The sequence below is a fragment of the Cibotium barometz genome, chromosome 9 (assembly GCF_041138505.1).
Source record: "Cibotium barometz isolate CiBa-2024 chromosome 9, ASM4113850v1, whole genome shotgun sequence".
Classification (NCBI taxonomy): domain Eukaryota; kingdom Viridiplantae; phylum Streptophyta; class Polypodiopsida; order Cyatheales; family Cibotiaceae; genus Cibotium; species Cibotium barometz.
Window position 1 is genome coordinate 7,519,785 of NC_141054.1, and position 19,676 is coordinate 7,539,460.

The window sequence follows — 19,676 nt, forward strand, 5'->3', positions numbered from 1 at the left end:
AAATATAAGGGAGTACAAAACGAGAGTACATAATAAATTTGTTCCAATAAGTGCCTGTTGTGCAACAAGGTTATTATAGTTAGAGAGGGATTAATTTTGGAACAAGGTTATTATAGATAAAGAGTGAAATTCCTATCAGCAAAATGTGTGCTCCAAAATGACATTTATACCATATATAACAAAATAAAAATATCTTTGTTGCTATGCAATGATATATACTTCCTGCATGTACTTTCCGTCATCCCAGCTCTCATCAAGTGGTTTAAGAAAGTACCCTCTTAATTTTTTCAAAGAAATCTTTACTTTGCACTTTCCACCTAAAAAACATTGAATAGCTCCACAAAAATTGTTATTGGCATGTACAAGAAGACAATTGTCACTACTTGTGTGGGTATACCTCAGAGAGTAGAAGTGGTCATAAGAAAGAATACCTATGTGGCTATACTCCCTTCCAATGACCAACAGAGTGTAGAAGTGGTCAATTAGAAGAATACTTGGCTCCGCGAGTTCTTGCACTTCTCCCCTGATATTGCACTCAATTACTTGCCACTCTTCATAGGAGGAGGGATGCACATTTGTGCACAAAAAACATTGAACACTTGAATGAGAGAATACAAACATAAGAAGGAATAAGCTACACAAGAACCTCCTGAAATTTATTTTTCCAAGCTCTACCTTCTTGAAGTCTTTATTCTGAAATCTTTCTCCTTCTAGGTTCCATTTCGAAAAAAAAGAGAGAAGAAAAAGAATAGGCTGAAATCTTTCTCCTTCTTGTTCGCACTTGGGTCAAAGAGTGGGAGAGCATTTCTGAAAACAAAGAGAAGAATAGGCTAATAAGGAGAGCAAATGTGAAGAAGCATTCAAATTTTTCCCTCCTCTATAATATTTTTCCCTCCTTCTTTGTACTTTGTCAGGCCTCTTTACTGCCATTGGCAGTCATTTTCTTCAAAAAGGTACTACTTTTAAGATGAAAACGACGATTTTTGAATAAACTAAACTTTTTTAATAGATTTTTATATTCATTTGGCTATTTTCCAATGTTACGTTGGCCTCTTGTGAGTAGTGGGCTTCTATTTTCTCTCTTCTAAAAGGCCCTCTAAATGACCTCCAAAATGTCCTAATGAAAAGGCAGAGAACGAGCTATACAACAACCTACAAACGCCAGAGACTACATTCATAGATATCTCTGTATCACTCAAGTAAGCATTTAAAAGGAGAATATTTACAAAGATGTGACATGTGAAATCTATGTTCTCTTTCAATAAGTGTGCATGCTTTCAAGTTGATTGATGTTTCTTTTAGAATGACAATTATTTTATTGTGATGCGAAGACATGAAGTTAAATAAGAGTCGGATGGTAAAATTCCTTCAATTTATCTTCCACATTGGCGCTACCATTGCCAGTAATATTGAATTGATATATATAAATCTACTTACATTATGTGGATTAAATGGTTGACATTGAGGTAAAGCGACCATGCAGATCCATAGGTATGGATCTGCAGATCCATAAGTATTGATATATATAAATCTACTTACATTATGTGGATTAAATGGTTGACATTGAGGTAAAGCGACCATGCAGATCCATAAGTATGGAGTGCCCATCTATTGCTCAAGGGGTGATTCAAATTCTTAAGATGGTTGTAGGGGCATGGTGAGTTCATATTTGTTTTTATTACATTTGGATAAGAAAATGTTTTGCTTTTGGCTTGCTTTCATTTACAATGATATTAGTAATCTTTCTTGCTCGGTTCAAAATACTTAACGTCCATATATATATATATATATATATATATATATATATATATATATATATATATATATAGAGAGAGAGAGAGAGAGAGAGAGAGAGAGAGAGAGAGAGAGAGACTAACCTCAAAATCTTATGTAAATGATTAGTGAAGTGTAGTATCGTATTTGATATCATAGGTATATTGCTTAGGATGAATGTGGCAAGGAGATCATTTTCATTTATTTATGGAAATGGACAAGATATTGAAGGTATTTTTCTCGACATTTGCAGAGGCCGTCATTCACAAGCACATTGCTTATGAAGCTTACAAATCACTTTGCACATGAATTAACAATGATTTTTTTTAATTCCTATTTAAAATAACATAGAGGTGTAGTAGCTCAAAATGATAGGGTTGATGAGGTGAAGAGGGGGGAATTTACAGAGGTGAATTTGGAGGTGCAATGTGGATTTTAGAACCAAAATAGTATAATTTGGGGATAACTTTTGAGGGGAGGCGGGTTTATGAAAACGTGAGAGGGTGAATGAGGAGAGGGGAGAAGGAAAAAGACAAATCCCATAAACCAAAACATGGAGAGTGGCAAGAGGGGTATATACAGTGGTTGAATTTGTCTTAGAACTGAAGCCAAGTGGTTGGCTTGTCAGCAGCATTGTGGAGTACATTCCACCATAGAGATGCTTTATCAACAACCAGGTGATTAGTGGCACATTTAATTTTGTCTCTTTCGGAGAAGTTTTCATCAGCAAAGTGATCATCGAATTGACCTAACCATAAAAGAACAATGCGGCCATCCTTTCTACCATCACATTTTGTAAAAGTGAAAGAGCTATGACTTATCTTTGATTCCTTGCATGTGCTTTGGGCTTCAAAAATTGCTTTAAGAATCTTGGTGAGACGATCATCTTCTAGAGAATTATTAGCCCATCCATGCCTCTCATGCTCCAATAAGGATTCTGTGTACATGGGGCATTATTGCTTTTCTTAGAGTTGAGCTTGGATCAAAAAAAGTCTTTGATCGAGTATGGGCTCAAGAAGTCGAGAATTGTTGAAGCCATGAGCATTGTCCATATGCAAATCATCACTTGAAGAAGAATTCATTTTGAATTTGGAAAATTAGTTACCTCATTTGCACAATGCAAATCGGGATTGGGTTGAGAAAAGAGATGCCGACGAGTGTTGAATGTGGGAAGAGGATCACCTTGCTTTGAATAGATCAAGGACAAGAGGTAATACTTCCACAATACTTCCACGACCAATCTACTTCAATTTGTTGCTTTACACTGCAAAAATAAAGATTTGAAGGCGATGTTGATGAAGCAAGAGGGTTGATTTGAGAGGGAAATTGTTGATGGGGGAGAGGCCGTCATTCACAAGCACATTGCTTATGAAGCTTACAAATCACTTTGCACATGAATTAACAATGAATTTTTTTATTGCTATTTAAAATAACATAGGGGTGTAGTAGCTCAAAACGACAGGGTTGATGAGGTGAAGAGGGGGAAATTTACAGAGGTGAATTCGGAGGTGCAATAATGTGGATTTTAGAAGCAAAATAGTATAATTTGGGAATAAATTTTGAGGGGAGGTAGGTTTATGAAAAAGTGGGAGGGTGAATGAGGAGAAGGAAAAGGACAAATCCCATAAGCCAAAACATGGAGAGTTGGAAGAGGGGTATATATAGTGTATTGGTTTCATTTGCATGTATCCAAGAGGTAAAAGAGAAGAGAGAGAGCTTGTGGGCTTTACTCAATTGCTCCTACTAATTACCTTGATCCTTTACATGGCCTTGGGCCTTGGGCCCTTTGTGGGCCTATGCTAGGATGTACCTAGCTACCGTCGGGTGTGCTCGATTCTTCAAGTTGGGTGGCTGACACCAGCCCATCACGTTTGTGCAGTGTGTCTCTAGGATGCTTCTTCGCGCAATGGGTGTGGAACACTTCTAGAGGACTAGTTTTTCTTGCCCGACGGGTGACACGATTACCAAAGGACTAGTTGTTGCTGCACTTCTAGATGTGAGCCTTGCTCTCTGGTATCACTTTTGCAGGAGGGTTGTGGTCCACATGCACAAATGCAATAAAATAATGAACAAAGCTTACTCTTCCTCTCTCAAAACACCATAGTTTATTGAGAAATAAACTTGCATGAACATGAAAGAAGAGAAGATTCACAACACACACATTGGGTACAATCTCTCCCCACTTGCTTGATGGAGCACGCTTTCAAGCAAGTGTATTTAGATATATTGTTTTGTGAGCCAAAAATGACTTTTACACTCCATTTTGGGCCTTGCCCCTAAACTTTGGGAAAGTGTCATGCTTGAAGTAATGTGAACCATCGTTGAGCCTTGACTTCAACAAAGTGTCATGCATGAATTAATATGGGCCATCTACTAAGGGTAAACAAACCATTGAATAAATATGTCTCTATAACAAATGTGCATAATAAATATGTGTGCCACCATTTTATGTACAAGATAATGATGGCCACCAAGCCACTACATAAAATGTCGCATAAATATAATGTCACCAAAAATGTGTATCACCATGAACATAGTGATGCCAAAATGTGCGTCTAATATGCACACCAAAAATGTGTAACCATCATTATGCTGCCTGCACTAGCCTTGACACCACTGATCCGCTATCAAAAACACATGCACAAGATTATATCCAGTGACTATCTACCTAACATGGTGCAACCAATACCTGCTGCTGCTGCTGGCTGCTGGCGGTAAGTCAGTGACCATGTGGAAAATAATAAAAAAATAAATATCAAAGAAAATATACCACAAATATATTTTCATAATCCATAACAGGGACTGTTGTGGCTTTGAAGGCAGTTCGGTAAGCCCACAAGGTGCCAAGGAGTGCCTCCGACCATTGATTGGGGTGTTGATGGCACATTTTGCGGAGTAAGTGACAAAGCACTTTGTTGGTGCTTTCTTCCTGCCCATTAGCCCCTGGGGGTAATAAGCACATGACTTGTGGTGGAAGATCTTATAGCTTATCAATAAGGTGGTGATGACTTCATTGACAAAGTGGGAGCCTCTATCACTGGTGACTTCCAAGGTGCAACCACAGTGAACAAGGATGTGCTCTTATAAGAACCGAGCCACCGTGCTGGTCGTGCAATCCTTGGTGGCTTGGGTTTCTGCCCACTTGGTTGCGTAATCGGTGGCAAGATGAGAGTGTATCTGCACCGGCTTGGGTGTGCCACAGGGTTGATGGTCCCCACAAAATAAAGACCCCATTTCTCGAATGGGGACCAAGCAAGGGAGATCTGGATTGGTCGGTGATTTTGCGAGTGGGTTTGGGTCCCGCACCGTTGGCAAGTATCACAAGATTTGGCAAATTGAATGGAATCTTTGAACATTGTTGGCCACCACACACAAGCCATGCTGGAACAAAATGGTGCCCAAGATGTGGCCAAGATAGTGGGCATCTTCAACAGGTGAGGCATTTCATGAATGAGGACTGACACACCTATGTAAAACACCATCTCATGACCAGCCTGGTAGAGTTGGCAAGCTATGATTTGGAAGGGTTGGCTCTTCACCAAAAGCCGGTGCCTTGCCTTGGGGCTAGCACCTACTACTAGAAAGTGTCTTGTGGAAAGAAAAGCAAGGACATCGCCATACCAGTCCAGGGTAGCATCAACTTTGAAAAGGAAAATATCAGGAAGGTAATCATCAATACCTGTTTACAAGTTCCCTAGTGTTGATGCAGGAGAGGTGGTCTGCCACCATGACGTGTTGTTTGTCCAGTCGAAGGAGGATCTCAAAGTCGAATTCTTGGAAGAGCATTTTGATCGTCCACGAAGAAAGGTGTAAGCTATGCTTTGAAATGTGGGAGGGAGGGGATAGGTGGTTTTTTCGACATAGAGGGTTGGTTGTAAGCTGTGCTTTGGAATGTGGGAGGGAGGGGGTAGGTGGTTTGTTCGACACGAAGGGTTGGTTGTGTGGTTTGTTCGACACGAAGGGTTGGTTGTGGAGGTCCTTGAAGGCTTGCAACAAAAAGGACCGATCTATGATAATGCGGGGGAATGGAAGAGTGTTATCATAGGGTTCATCCCCATGCTTCACTTTAGGCATAGCCTTCCTTTGTGATCAGGTGACCATGATGGCCAGATGGTGGATCCTCATGAGTGGGTGTTGTGGGTATGACGGTACACAGCAAGGGTGGGAGAGGGAGGGGGGCAAGTGGATGGAGGATGTCCGATCGAGACTAAGTGGGTGGTTAGGGCTAGAAATGCGAAGTCGAAGGAAGTGGATGCCCTTTGCTAGGGGGGAAATCCCACGTATAATGCTCTTTGGATTTAGGACAATGCTTGTAGGGTGAAGCACCTTCAAGAAGGGGGGGCAGCGGCTTTAGGGAGGGCGAGTAGGAAGGTTCATGTAGGCTGCTGCTACCATGGTGGCTAGTGTAAGAGGATTAGGGATGAGTGGTGGAAGGTAGGTCACTTAAGGAGTGGGTTGGCAAGGAGGAGGTGTAGCAGCGTGGAAGGTTTATGGAATAGCCATGGTAGCTATAGCATAATGGGCAAGGTTGGGGGCCGTCAAGGTAGAATGAGCAATTTGCTGATGAAGTTGACGGGAGTTGACCAAACCCCTTGAGGTAGTAGCAATCTTTGTCAACATGTCCTCCTTTTTCACAAAAGGAGCAATACCTTCTTTTTGGGAATTCTTGGACGGTGTTTCCAAGTGACTTGGTATATATCACACTACAGGCCCTTCTTGGCTTCTTACTGAGTCTTCAATTCTTCAATCTCCCTTTTGAGTTGGAGCAGGGTACTTTCCTCACTCAGAGTTTTCTAGCTCACTTTGAGTGCCTCCAGATCCCGCTTCAACTAAGCCACCGGGTCATTCGATTGTGTCCTTGTGGGATGTACAGAGCCCACATCATGCTCAAACATGAGTCATGCATTTTTGAGTTAAGAGACTAGGCTATGAGTGAAGCGCTAGGTCACCTGCGAAGGATCCTAGAGGGTGCTGACCATACGGTGCTCGGGCTCTGGGTCGCCCCACGATACCCACGCGTGCGTCGAGGAAGATATTGGAACAAGGAGTAAGAGTTGTTTTCTGAAATCGGGCATGGATCTGGTTGATTGACCTTGCTGGTCTTCAATGGATGAGTCCATGGCTCTTTATATGGATCTGTTGGTTGATCTTGCTGATCCTCAACGAGAGTTTATCTTGATAAGTGATTATATTGCCGAGTATTATGGGCTAGGAACTAGGAAACGGCCCCTGAGTGGACAGGTGGTGAGCGTCCTAGTTGCCAATGATGCCATAGATACTCTGATGAAGGAATGATGGGAAAATTAAGAATCAACCGGATAAATTGGAAGATTGTGATCAGTGATACTATGGTTTTATTAAAGGATTGTTTTAAACTGGTTGAATCTGTGAAAAGGTAATTTCATATTGGGTGTGTGAGTGGTGTGACTAGTTTTATTTTTGCATGAACATCCGGCTAGGGGGCCTTGGAACTCTTTTCCTTGGTACCCGGGATAAAACCTAACCAAATTCTTAATTGGATCCCATCACTACAGTGGTTGGGCGGTTGGCTAACCCATGGGACTGGATGGGGTTAGGCTGGGCTGATGGATCCGTAAATCGAGACTTAAACTTTTGTTTTTACGATAGATAAAATAAATCCCGGACAGTAACTGTTCTATGGATAGGAATCAACGGCTGTGCCTCTTGAATGGGGAAAAAAGCATTGATCCCAATGATCCAAGTGCAAGTTTCTTCCTTGATCTGACCAAGTATCTTATAGATGTAATTGGATCAGCTCGATCAGAAATGATCTTGACTACGTTAGAGTAAAAAGTTATCCTGGTGGAATTGCCCGTGCTTTCCGGTAAAGGAAGTTTTTCCGGGTTCGGTTTTGGAACAACCGACAGATTAGTCTCTTATCCGGATATCCGTGGGTGAGGCCCAAATGTGGAACCCCTTTCCCGGTGTGGGCCGACTCTCTTGAATCTTCTATTGGGTGGACATGGGTAAGGCATATGTCACCCATAGTCGCACCATGAAGTCTCCAAGGTAAGTCAGTAAGGGAATGTAATCCTCATAGTTACCAGGACGACGAAAGGTGCGGAGGAAGGTTTCCTTCAAAGTGGTCCAGTCTGCAAAGTGGTCGGTTGAAAATTGAGTGGACCACTTATCTACAATCGTTGTTGAGTGGATGAAAAGAGTACCAAGAAGGCATTCTCCCGCTCAAGGCCACAGCTCTTGCATATGGAGATGAACCACCAGATGTGGTCATCCACATCCTCTATGGATGATCCTTTGAAGGTTGCAATCTTGACATAGACTCGGCCCAACACCGTGGAAAGGGGTTCTACACTAGGGGGATTGACTGGACGAGGAGGGTTGGCTTGGCCTCCAGCATTATTGCCAAGAGTGGGATTACCAAGGTTGGCTACCATAGGGAGAGGTGGAAGGGAATCCCTAGGTGGTACGTAGTTGAACCTCTTCCAACTATGGCTACGTATTGAGAGAGGATTCTTAGATGGGCTGACTGGACTACCTCAGGACCGTGTATTGGCATATAGAGAGGACAAAAAATAAGGTGAGATAACAAGACTCCACGTTTCGAGAGTCCCACCATGCAAGGTCGGTTGCCTAGCACACTAAGTGGTGGGCTCTTCTCTATGGACAATATGTCCGAATTCCTTGATGCTCACAACTGACATAGTAGACATTATGGAACGGAACACAACATAAGAGACAAGACTACAAGAGGAACAAGAACACATGCACTACTCTAAGCACACTGATACATGTCCTTCATTGTACCGTGCACACTCACAGCAGAGGTCATAGTGATATAAAGTAAACAAATTATGTGCTTAATGGAAAATGGGAAAGTCTTTATTTTCATTTCTAATTTGAGAAAGAGATATACTAGTGGACCAAAGAAAATTTATATCTCTTTACTAGACAATGTGAACACAACCCTTTAGATATAAGACAATTTTGTAGAGCATTGACTCATCATGATAGTAGAATGCAATACAATCCCCATCGATTCAAGTTTGTGAGATCTTCCTCCTCTCTTGCATTCTCTTTCTTGCTTAAATTTTTGCACGCTTGAACCTAGATGGAGGCTTTGTGTGTCTAGGGAGTGAGGTTAGTTTAGTACTCAAGAATCTTCATTCCTTCTTGAGTAGCAAGGCTAGCCTAGCATTAGGTTAGTGCAACTTCTTTTGCATCCATCCATGTGAGTGAAGCTCCCTCTAGCTTATCACCATTGGTAAGGAGCTTTTGGTGAGGGTGTGACAAGGAGACGACCACAAAGTGGAACTAGCAAACAATCAACATGGAGTTTTCTTCATGTAGCTCTTCGACAAGTTCCTAATTATGTATGTGAAAGCAAGACAAATCCCTAGTGAAAGGTCTGATTTGAACCTCCTCATTCTTTGTGCCAAAGTGTTCACAAAAGCATTCTGAGCTAGGAGTGAGTATTGAAAGGATGGAGTCTAGCTTAAACTACTTCATTATTTGTGCCAAAGTATTTTATAACATTATTAGTGTCAACATCACAAGAGTGAAGTTTCTTCTCATATCCTTTATTTTGAGCATTAGAAGCATGATATACAGAAGGCTTTGTGTGTTCACTTGCGGACTAAAGATTGCGATTCTTCCTGTAAGCCCAGTATTTATGGAAGGCTTGATACTCCACCGAAGTCAACAAATAAACCTTCTCCTTCTCAGTATGCTTGAGTCCATTTACTGGCACGTTTTATTTTATATTCTTGGCAAGTAAGTGTTCATAGGCCATATGCAAGTTATAAAATAGTGAAGCTTTTGAATAATTACACATGATTAAAAACTTACTTGGTCAATTAAATAGCTAAGGGTTTACATATTTATGATGTAGCCACAATACGTGTGAAAGACACATTGGATCATTATGGCAGGTAAGACATGCATGGTCATGTATCATGCCTCATTTGAGCTAATATATGTATCCATTATATTTTCACGTTCACTTCATACCAATGCAACCTTTTAATATTTTTGGTGGGCTATGTATAGGTGGCAGGCTTATATACTTTCTACTTTTTTTTTGTCAAGGTTTTCCCCTAGTGGTACAATAGGCACTTAGGAAATCTCAATGAGTGAAGGATCACAATGGTTTATCTTTTGAGAGAAGACTAGTGGCTGGACACGTCCCTAACAGGAAAGATTATTCTTGCATGCATAAATATAAAAGGCTTGTCCTCGGGGGTGAGTAGAGATAAGCCTAATACTTGAAGCCCATTTTGGGCCTCATGGTTCTTAACTTGCGAACCTATATATAAACACACTATGCTAGCTATATATATCCATGTAGAAGCTCCTAAAGCACTTACATTTCTTTGAATAAACACCAAACTTGGCATAAATATACATCTAGAATTCCAACCCAATATAGTGTTGAAAATTGAAAACACACCTGAATAAAACATTAAAACAATCTTTGAGCAACTGGATTATCTCTTCTTGGAAGCCTAAATTCTTCGCCTCCATCTGCCATATTATATTTAAGATAAAAACATTAGATATTGTAAAAGGTATAATTTTAGAGAAGAAAAAAGATAAAACCATACAAAACTCATTTGGTGGATCAATATTTGAGATGAATGGCGTTTGAACAGGCTTGTAGACAGCAAATCAAAAAATTCGATAATGTCTAGTTCCTATACATCTAAAATCTAACTTATTGGGCTTTTCATAGTCTACAGACATTACATGTACATGAACCTGATCCGCGATCTTAGATTGTAAATTCCAAGGAGCCCAAAGCTCTCATTGTATGTGACTCAACCATACAAACCTAGCAATAAACACCATATTGGGGAATATGGGAATTTTCCACAAGTTTGGGACACGTGGTCAAAAGTTTGGATTAACCATAACTTGAACACCACTAATCCAAAATGAGCGCTTTATAGCTCTTTAGATTCCATTTTTCAAGCGCTTTCCAACGATAGGTCATATGATAGGGGTTTGAGAAACTTACAAACATGTTATCCATGTCCCCTTTTTAAGTATTCAAAAATGGGAATTGGGAAATTCCCAAATTCACTAATATGGTGTTAATAATCTAGATTCTAAAATATAAAGATATTTTCTATTGCAAAAGAATTTATCAATGATAATATTAATCTTTTAAATAAAATGCAAAAGCAATAGAAAAGCACGTTTCTATATATACCATAAAACACCGGTGCTCTCTAAGAGTTCGATAATTAGAGATGATGTTGCTTGTCCTTCCCAAAATGGAGGATCTACAATTGAGCCATGAATATTAAATAGATTATGGAAAACAATGATGCCTATATTATAGAAACTATCTTAAAAATACCTTCAATATCTTGTCTATCACGTATATCCATGATATCAGATATAACACTTACTACACTAATAATTTACATAAGACTTTGAGCTCTCTCTCTCTCTCTCTCTCTCTCTCTCTCTAACACTTACTACACTAATAATTTACATAAGACTTTGATCTCTCTCTCTCTCTCTCTCTCTCTCTCTCTCTCTCTCTCTCTCTCTCTCTCTCTCTCTCTCTCTATCTATCTATCTATCTATCTATCTCTCTCTCTAGACATTCAGTATTTCGATCCAAGCAAGAAAAAATAAATAATGCCAATGTATATAAAAGAATGGGGCACACCCTATTGTGGATCTGCATGGTGGCTTTACCTCAATGATGTCAACCATTTAATCCACACAATGTAAGTAGATTTATACATATCAAATCAATATTACTAAAAAATGTAGCATCAATGTGAGATAAATAGTAAGATTTTACATCCATCTCCTATTTAACTTCATGTCTTATATAATAATTGTCATTCTAAAAGAAACATCAATAAACTTCAAAGCATGCACACTTCCTCAAAGACAATGTAGATTGCACATGTCACATCTTTGCAAACATTCTCCTTTCAAATGCTTACTTCATTGATACAAAGATATTTATGAATGTAGGCTCATGCGTTTGTAGGCTATTATATCAATAGCTTGTTCTCTACCTTTTGGGCATAGATTACATTTACATTCTTCTACATGCCATTTGCAATACCTCTTTGTAGACCACATTGGTTGTGAAAACTTTGTTTAAACCTTCTATGCTGCTTTCATGTTCCACAGTATTCTTTACACACACTTTCATTGCATCATCAGATGATCTAACACGTGACATAGTAACATACAATTGTCCATGTGTGAATACTTGTGTGGCCAAATAAATTCCCAACACACTCAATGTTTGTCCTTGGGACTTATTTATTGACATACCAACAGCTAACCTCACAGGAAGTTCTCCTTCTCATGTCAAAAGGAAATTAAAGCATAGTTGGTATAAATGTTATCTTGGGAATAAAGACCATGTTTCCAATCTTTGTACCTATAATGATTTTTGCTTCTATCACCTTTGAGTGAAATTGCTTGCATATCAAGTAACATTACAAAGTCCTTGTCGAGGGTCCAAATTGTGGAACAGCATGATAGGAGCATTAATCTTTAGAAGCAAGCAGTGAGGAGGGTAACCACCACCTAAGTTCAAACTGTTCAAGTACTCAATTGGATACAATATTCTATCATTCTCAAAAGAAACAACCGAATCTCCACTAAGGTATTCAATTTCAAGACCGGGTAATGCACAGTTCATTGGTGTCATCAATCAATAGATTTTGTGGTGCAAGAATAGGGAATTACCACTTTATCTTCATTTTTGGATGGACTATAGAGCCATCTCCAATTTGTTAATAAGTCCATTTGACAAATTCTTGTTCTGTAGCACTTTGCTTGGCCCACATGTTTTGGGTGAGCTTTAAAACATTCACATATCTCCAAATATGTAACCAGCAAAACGTTACATCAGCAATATCCTCACGTGATCCCTTTGCCACAATGGGTAAGATTTGCTTGAAGTCACCGCCAAAGAGCATAACTTTCCACCAAACATTGTATCACTTTGCATAATGTCTTGTCCAAATCCTCCTATGTGTACCGATGCATCATTGGAGCCTCATCCCAAATGATTAACTTTTTTCACCAGTAAGTGCATCATATCCTTATGCTTCTCATAAAAGACCCGTGCCGTCAAGTCACGTCATATATCATTGTTTGCAACCGTTCAAGACATTATGATTTAAAGAAGGCATCCCATGAAGTCTATTCTCCAATTCATGTTCCGTATCATACACATACAATTGGGAAAATTTGGGACCCGCATCTCCTATTTGATCAGATATTATAGAACCAACACGATGATAAGTAGTTCCATGGATTCAAAAATTGAATACTCCTCCCCCCCTAGTGAACTGATTATCCAAGTGAGCATCCAGTGAAACGAATGCCAAGGCATTGTTTATAAGAGCGTATATTCTTCATGTATTCCTTACTTGCATTATCATTACCAAGTAATAACCCAACCAATGTAGGAGGAGGCTTTGCCAAAGGTAGTAAAGAAATTTTTCCACTTACACAACAGTGTTTACCCACATATTGTCCAAGCTTTCTTGACGCCTCACATTTCCAAATTAGAGCACCACCAAAATGGCACTTATCAGAAAGGGCTCCTAAAAGAGTAAAGAGTACAATCTCCAGAATATACCACCATAGTTGTTGGGTACTTAACATCTCGAGGAAATGAAAACACACACCTTATAGAGTGACATTCGGATTTAATACCTTTCACATCGCCAACAACGGCACAGCAAATAGATTGAAAATTATCAATAAGAGCAGTCTCATCTATAGGTAGCTCATTTAAATCAAAAGGAACAGGGCCTCATGCCATATCTCCATGTGACTGAACAGTCTGACATTCATTGATAGGTTCTTGAAGTACTATAGCATTGGTAGTTGCTCTGTTACTCGCATCCAAGTGGGTTCTAACATGGAATTCTCCATGCTCTTCCTCATTTTCAAACCTTCCAAATGTTTTGATTCCATTTTCATTAAAGTACTCCGTTAAATTAGCAACAATTTGTTTTTGATTGCAAGCCCTTACCCGCGAACAATTATGACGAGACACGCGTGTTACATCCGACGAACTTGGTTCAAACTCATGTATGTACAGCTCCTAACCATCTTTAACCTCCTTTGAAACACAAAATAACAAATACTAATTTTCTTTTTACAAACATTCCTAACTTCTAATGGACAACATAATATTACCTTGTTATATTTATTTTACTTCAAGTGCTATTTATCACGATGTGACCCTACTCTCAAATAGACTCCGCACAATAGAAAACATGATGTAATTATCAGAGATATTTATAATAGATAAGTGAGTATAACATATACAATCCATCTTCTTATGACATTAATAAAACATAAAACAGGTTAAGAGACAGAAAAAAAAAAGAGCGAGAGAGCAACATAGAAGACAGATGTAAAGAATTTGTGAAAATAGGGAAATCATAACTATCACCCCAGAGAGCCAGATCTAGAAAGTTGCAATACAATTTGACCCTTTAGCAAATGCATCATGCATCATTATTGTCACAAAATCCCTAGGCAACTACCCTAGTTTCCAACACATGGCTCATCTTTTTCATAATAGCACTAAATCAATTAACAGATATCTTTAAACTCAATGCCTCCAAGCCTAATGTACGTACTTGCTCCTTTAGAGAATTGACTTATTTTTTACATTCCCTATTACATCCACCTCGACGTTCTCCAATTTCAACATGCATATTTTCCATGAAAGAAAACATGTCTAGTTGGGGTTAGCCTCCATGTAACCACTACTGTCAAGAACACGATGGAGATGATGAGTCAACTCATCTCTTAGCGTATCTCCCCTTTGGCTGCCACTTCCACGAATCTCATCCCAAAGGGCTTCTAAGTACTCCTTGCAAGCAACATAATTTTTCTCAGTGCGTTTGCATGTGTTCGCAATAGTTTGTAGACGTTTAGAGCTTAGTTGTCTGGATGGAGACCTTGACCGAGAAAGGTGTTTTGCAACTCGAACATTCAACTGAGGTGGGGTAGACAAATCTACTTATGCATTGGAAGCATCATTTGCAGCCACTATGGCATTGGAGCTGTTGTTACCATTCTAGATCTCCATATACTAAAATCCAAAATGAATATTTTGAGGCTGTACAAACATCTCTTTATATCTTAGTCAATATATAACATATAACGTAACCTTACTGTATACCAGCACTATATACATGTAGATACCTCGTTGTTGAAAAGGTACACAATGATAACTCTTAGCAATACATATAATTGTCTCTCTAAAAGTATAGTATTGCCAAAACCATAAAGAAAGTTCTTTACTTTTATAGAACATTTCTCAACTATTCTAAGGCTACTATAGTTTATATACTCTAAGATTCATATATTCTCTCTCTAGAACTCTCTCTACAATCTCAAAAGAAATTGGTCTAATAAAGAGAAAGTTTCTAGCTTAGACAGCCAAGCATATCAATATTATAAACTGTATTTATATGCCACACTAAAGTATTAGACGTGAAAAAAATCATTATTATATTAACATTTGTCTCATCAATATTAGAACACTCGATAATATAGAAAGTATTTTAATGTACAATCACTTCTCTCTCTCTCTCTCTCTCTCTCTCTCTCTCTCTCTCTCTCTCTCTCTCTTCGCTAACCAAAAAAAACTCTTTATCTATGCATGGCATATTAACTGCAAAGACACAAATAGATAGAGACAAAAAGGGTAACAGTAAAACTATCCTCAAGTTGAAAAGAGAATATGGTATTCGAAACCACCAACTTTGATGCTATCGTCCTTGTGCTTGCCTTTACACAGTCACACAGACACCAAAATAATTAACACTTATGGTCTCTCTATATAATGAAAAAAAGGCAAGAGTAACTATATGTGTATTACATGTGTATGTGTTTGTGTTAGAGAGAGAGAGAGAGAGAGAGAGAGAGAAGAGACATCCATCAATAATTTTAAAGATAAATTACATAATCTTTACCAATTTTCTTAACGGAATACACTTCAATATTTTCCTAAAAATCAAGCACTTTTCCTCAGAGCTTTTACATTTGCTACCCACAATATAAAAGCCATCTAGTAATTTCAAAGCCTCTTTGATTAAGAGAATCTTGATATTGTCATCTAGCCTATAGGGATCTAAGACTATATAAATAAATCATGGATTAGCATCATCCCATCCATCAAATCCAAGAACTTCCCATTTAGGGCTAGGTTAGAATCCCAAAAAAAAAAACCAATTATGGCACCTCCTCAAAGAAGATCATATCAAACAATTTATTATTATCATAGGTCAACTTTAAAATGTCTAATGACATGTTCTGCATAGAACATAATCAAACTATACATTAATAACAATCATGATCTTTTTTATAGTTAGCAACAGACAGAGAGAGAGAGAGAGAGAGAGAGAGAGAGAGAGAGAGAGAGTATAAGAAAAGCATGAGAGAGACAAACACAGTATTTATATTTTTTTAAATCTATTCAAATATCAATGATCACAAAAGAAAAAGGCAACCATATTTATTTTTGAACAAACTTATGGTTTGGGATACATTTAATAACTTCGTCAAATACTTGACGTACTTGACCTCTTGGACCATGGAAAGCCAGACTTTCTTTAATATTCATTAGCGTAATATTTTCATTTAATTTTTCTAAATCTTAACATATAATCATTTTAAAAACATTGTTCCATCCAATATCTTGAACCGTCCATGGCCCAAACCATGTTGGAGCACGAAAAAAGCTTCTGTAGCCAAATTCACCCTTTCCTGAAAGGAAAGAGTACTCCTCATGTGCTCAAAAAAAATGCAAGTCACCTCTTCCATATTTGTCAAACATACATACATACATATAAGTAAGTAGATGCATGACTATCATGTGCATGTGAGTATAAATCATAATTGTAACTACTATATGCATGCGCATGGGCATAAAAATCATAATTGTAACTACTATATGCATGCGCATGGGCATAAAAATCATAATTGTAACTACTATGTGTGTGTACATGTGTGTTTGTATTAATACATGTAAGTCCTTATCCTTTTCTCGATGTGTGTGAATGTGTGTGTGTGTGTCTCTGTGTGGAGAGAGAGAGACATAGAGAGAGAGAGAGAGAGAGAGAGAGAGAGAGAGAGAGAGAGAGAGAACGCTTCATTATTAACACACACATACACATACGCTTGCTAGAGACAGAGAGAGACAAAGAGAGAGAGAGAGAGAGAGAGAGAGAGAGAGAGAGAGAGAACGCTTCATTATTAACACACACATACACATACGCTTGCTATTCAGATTACCAAAACATTACAAAATACTTTCACTATTTAAAAAAACGCTCTCTCACACACAGTAAAACCAATCTTTGTCTCTCTCTCTCTCTCTCTCTCTCTCTCTCTCTCTCTCTCTCTCATACACACACACACACACCCCACACGCACACATTCGAATGACAAACATTTAAAAAAACTTTCACTTTCAAATATTCTCTCAAATACACACACACACGCGCGCGTGCGCTTGCTATTCAGATTACTAAAACATTTTAAAATACTCATCTTCAATAAAACCCCTCTCTCTCTCTCTCTCTCTCTCTCTCTCTCTCTCTCACACACACACACACACACACACACACACACATACACACATGCTTACTATTCGAATTACTAAACATTTTAAAAACTTTCACCTTGAATAAAAAAAGTTCTCTCAAATACACACGCACGTATACACGCATACATGTTAAAATTACAGCAATGTGATGAGCTATGGTGGATCAAATGCTAGAATCAACATCATTAACAAAGAGATTAGATGATAATTAAGACATGAGTAGTGAGTAATTAACTAATACCTTAATGTAGGCATGGATAATCAAAAACCATCAAATTCTCATTAGGCCAATGCCTCAATTTATAGGGTTTACATCCAAGCATCTAATCCCCCTGTTCATGTTAAAATTACAACAATGTGATGAGCTATGGTGGATCAAATGCTAGAATCAATATCATTAACAAAGAGATTAGACGCGATAATTAAGATGTGATTAGTGAGAAATTAACTAATAGCTTAATGTAGGTATGGATAATCAAAAACCAGCAAATTCTCATTAGGCCAATGCCTCAATTTATAGGGTTTAGATCCAAGCATCTAATCCCACTAATTTCTCCTTGATTCACTCCACCTCTTTTGCTTGATTCTCTCCACCTCTCCTAGAATATCTCCACACCTCCTAAATCTCCTCATGCTACCCTTTATTCTCTCCGAGTAGATTCTTCTCACCTTTTCACAGGTTCTCTCACATTTACACATTCTCTTTTATAGCCTCTAGCCAAGGGCTTGTTTCCGCACACACCCTATTCACTTGTATATTTCAACAATACACACATGATAGCTATTCAGATTAATAAATCCTGCTCTCTCTCTCTCTCTCTCTCTCTCTCTCTCTCTCACACACACACACACACACACACACACACTTGCTTTTTAAAATATTAAAATATTTTTTTAATCTCTTTTAGCGAACAAAGTTAAAACATGCCAAAATAACTCTCTCTCTCTCTCTCTCTCTCTCTCTCTCTCTCACACACTCTCTCACACACACACACACACACACACACAAACACACACACACTTGCTTTTTAAAATATTAAAATATTTTTTTAAATCTCTCTCAGCAAACAAAGTTAAAACATGCCAAAATGGAATGCTCGGGAGAATTTCCCCCAGATAAATTGACGCACGAATCTAGCTCGTCAGGGAATACCACAACTTGGTCTGCATTGTGGTGGTAATCAAGGGGAAGGCAAGGGGTTGACTGCCGGAAGAGAGCCGACAACTTGGTGGGCATCGGAAGTGGCTGTGGCAAGACTCGAGTGTCAGAACGCAGAGCCTCAGAGGAAGAGGAATCGGCGAGAGAGCCGACAACTTGGTGGGCATCGGAAGTGGCTGTGGCAAGACTCGAGTGTCAGAACGCAGAGCCTCAGAGGAAGAGGAATCGGCGATTACAAATCTGTTAGGAGGGCCTTTAATCGGCGATTTTTTTGGAGCCTTTCCTTTGTGCTTCCTACCCTTTAAGTGGCACTAGGAAGGCCTTCCCGCGGTGAAATTCGAGGGTGGTGAGAAGCCCTCCCTATGGAGCTTAGAGGGACTCATTCTCTGCTCAGGGGACAAGGTGGACCCAACCCCAAGGATGGAACGGTGGCAGGAATGGTGCAAGCCATCTCTGCGGGAAACCAGACAAGGAAGCCGGTAACTCCATGGCCTCCACTCTCCTACAAAGGCAAAGAGCCATGGACTGAGGAATCGATGATAGAGATGAGGAGAAGGATTGCCGAGGAAGCGGACAACGAGATAAGGGCAATTCTTGAAAAAGATAATGAGCAGAGGCTTACACAGCTCCTCCCTGATGACATCATGGAGCATGACTCCAACAACACAACCAATGCTGAATCGACCATTGCTAAGGTTAACCTCCCCTTGGATATTCTGTGGGATGTGGAAGCAGATTACTCAGCCAGATGCATTGTTGGCTTACTCTTTGGCCCCCGCCCACCTGTGGACTTTCTTAGGAAATGGATGGAAGATACCTGGAGCCCCTTGGGGGTAGAAATCGATGCAGTCCAAGTACTACCCAAAGGATACTACCTCTTCCTGCTTAAAAATAGCGCTATGGCGATCAAAATTCTGGGGGCAGGTCAATGGATGTTCAGAAATGCTCCTTTCTGTTTCTTCAGGTGGACTAAGGAGTTCTCTGCTAGTGGCCCCAAACCCTCTACATGTCCGGTATGGATTGAGCTCCCCAACTTACCCTATCATATGTATCAGTGGACTGACAAGATTGCAGGCTCTCTAGGAAAAGTATTAGGCCATAGACCGAAAACCTTCATCAACCCCTCCTGGCACCCTCAAGTCCTGG